Consider the following 3,435-nt stretch of genomic DNA (forward strand, 5'->3'; position numbering starts at 1 on the left):
TTTTGTTGTCGACTATTCTGTCCATTTTGCCCGGACCTTTTATTTGGTAGAGTTTTTCTCTATTTAACTGATTGGGTGTATGTGTGTAAACTATATAATCGATTGAAAATGAATTTGGTCGATTAATTAGTTTCAGGGTTAACTTTGTTTTGACAGTACAATTTGCACCTCCTGTTAATATTGTTCGATTCTGATTCATTTTGTATGAATTGAATGTATTGTAATTCGCATAGTCGATTCGATACATGTCGTCAATTAGTTTCAGTTTGGAATGGTAGTAATTTGACTCATGTTGGTTTAATTTTACTCTAAGCAGTCAAGAATTGATTACATTGTGTGTTAGCCTGTTTAGTTGAATCAAAATCACTTAAGGATTGGTTATAGCTGTTAGTGTTAGCATAGATTTCAGATTGTAGTTTAATTTAATGGCATGTTTACTCATTTTGACTTTGGACAACATGTGCTTTGTTAGTTGTTTAAAGAATTAAAGTAGAGTGGACAACATGTGCTGTCAGGGCATATTCATGCTGCCCATACTTTGTTCAGTTTAATAAAAGGAAAACCACTTTTAATATTAAAGATGAGGGCTTGTCAGGGGAATCTCATGGGAAGGGTACTTTTCTTTAGTTGGTGAGTGAAAAAAAGAAAAGAGAACATGGGGGGGGGGGGGGGTTCAGTTTTAAAATGGGATACGAACAGGCTGAAAAGAGGGGGCTGGCTATAAAATAGAAGGGGTTTTAGATAAAAAGGGGAGACATTAGGAGTTCTGAAAAAAAAGGAAAAGAGTTGAAAGAGAGGCAGAACAATCAGAAAAAGAGAGGGGTTTAGACAGTTTTCAGCCATCAAAAACCTCTCTAAAAAATCTATCTCCCTTTAAGTTTTCAGCAGATAAAGAATCAGAAATAGAGGGGATTTGTGGTCGGACCAAGAGTTTAGAACCAGAAACTGGGCAAAGACCTAAGATTTTAAAACCAGAAAAAGGATATAGAGAGAGTTGTTTCTGTATAAAGAGAGAGTTTGTTTCAAGTTCAGTTGAGTCTTTTTTTGTGTTTACAAATCATTCCGGGCTTTGTTGGAGTGTTGTTTTCTGTTTTGGAATTGGTTGCTGTTGGTTTGAATCTGCTACTGCTGCTGTGACTTAGTGCTGTTACTGCTGCCATTTCTTTGCTGCTGCTGATTTTTTCTACTCTCCCCTTCTTCTTGTTGTTTCAACATCCAGGTACACGGCTTAAGCTCACCCTGATGTAACTTTGAACTTGAATGAAATGAAGCCACATCCCTGATCTGAGCATGTTCTACACGCTTGTAGTTATGAGCATTCAACTGAGTTGTAGTTGTTCAATATTTAGTTTGTTAGGAAGTGGTTTGCTGTGAACCTTTGTTATCAGTAACCTACTATGGATTGAAAACTGATTTTTAGTTAAATTCATGCTAGATGTTGTAGTTAAACTTAGAAAAGGAAACCAATATTCATCCACTTGTCTCCACATTTATAACTCCTGTACATTTAGCTGTTGAACATCAAAGGGTAACTAAAATAGGCAAATAATTTTGGAATATGTAATTCCCACGTGTAATGACGTATTAGTAATGAATGGAAGCTGATACATTAGCTTTGTTTTGTTAAAATCTTAATGCCAACTTCAATATGATCTCCTAGTCATTTTCTTACTCTCAATAACATTACGAAACCCATAAGTAGATAATTAGGAAGGAAGTTTTTTTGTACGTACAACTAGAAATAAACAATCGGTATTTGTTAATTTGAATAGGCACGCACTACCCTTTCTGGATGATTACTAAATGCATGACATAACTACTTAACATATCTTCATTTCCTGTAAATTAGAATTCCATTTGGGCTGGGTTTAAAGGTTTGTGACTGACTATCTTTCGTACATATTTGAGCGCAAATTTCACGTTTACGTTCGTATGGATCTAATGACTAAGAAGTTACACCCTTTCCAAACTTGCAAATAAGTAGGATCTTTCCTTATCTAGAGACAAACATAATAGAAAATGTAGTCACTGTAGGTTTTATCCTTTCAAAATGAGATGAGCCTCGCCAAGTACAGATGTAAATTGTGGGGCCCTCAATAATTGGTTGTAATAAATATTTAGATTTCTCGGGATGGGCTGTTTAGTAAACTTCACCGCTTTACCTAAAGATAATAACTCGTTTGACTCTTTAGGCGCGATTTAATTAAATTACATTCTTAAATTCGGGTGCGCATTTATGCGACCCAAATCCAAATCTCGACGGAGTCGGAATGTATTAACAACCACGGGTGCATTGATTGTGACGTGGTTCGAAATGCATTTTCACGACGTTGCAATTCCATAAAAAATAATAATAATAAAAGCGGTTTAAACTTAATAAAAGCACATAAGTCATAACATGTATTTAAATCAGATATTTAGCCATTATAACAATTTAAGCGACCGTGCTAGAACCACGGGATTCGGGGGTGCCTAACACCTTCCCTCGGGTCAACAGAATTCCTTACTTAGAATTTCTGGTTCGCAGACTTCATTTGGAAAGTCGAATATTTTCCTCGATTTGAGATTCAAGATAAACCGGTGACTTGGGACACCAAAAGCCAAACCTTTTCCAAGTGGCGACTCTGAAATAAATAAATAATCCCATTTTCGAATATTATCACTTAAATTGAAAAAAACTCCCTCGCGCATTTACCCTTCGGGGCGGGCGCGCAAAAAGGAGGTGTGACAGCTCTGGCGACTCCGCTGGAGAGTTGAACCCAGAACGTTAGTTCAGGGTTCAGAATTCGAGCTTAGAATAATTGTTATATTTGATTTTATTATCTGATCTTTATTACATATTTGGGCATAACGTGCTAAATGTTGTCTTTTACCGTTTTGATATTATATGAACTGTATATAAACTGTGCCGAAACCCTTCTCTTCTTACCTCCGGGGAGAAGCTCGCTGGTCGAGACTCCCTATTCTGTTAGTGTCAATACCTGAAATAAGAAAGAGGCCAGACAAGTTACAAAGCCAGACGATCTCGCGGGTCCCTGGTACGTAGCCCCCTCCTCGACTCGAGTTGTCCGCTCGGGTACACAGTTTAGAACATATACCCAAGTTATAAACCTAGTATAACAAAACCTCACGCCGGATCCCTAGTAGGAACGCTTATTTGCATCATGTTGCATTTGACATAGGGGACTCAACACAGGGGTTGGGTCCGTCTAGGACAGGTAACCTGAAATGAAAGGACCATCCTGCTGCATCCCATTTGTTTTGCGCATTTATTTGCTTCAGTTCTGCATGCTGACCGGTTTCTAAAAAAAACTTTAAAAAAAGAAAAGAAAATAACAGCGTAGGGAGATAATTACTTATTTTTGGAAAAATAAAACCAATGTCCAAGTAGTGTCAAAACTTCGCCGGAATTTTCTTAAAAAAAAAAATGAAAAC

Source organism: Nicotiana tabacum, chromosome 9, assembly GCF_000715075.1.
Source record: "Nicotiana tabacum cultivar K326 chromosome 9, ASM71507v2, whole genome shotgun sequence".
Classification (NCBI taxonomy): domain Eukaryota; kingdom Viridiplantae; phylum Streptophyta; class Magnoliopsida; order Solanales; family Solanaceae; genus Nicotiana; species Nicotiana tabacum.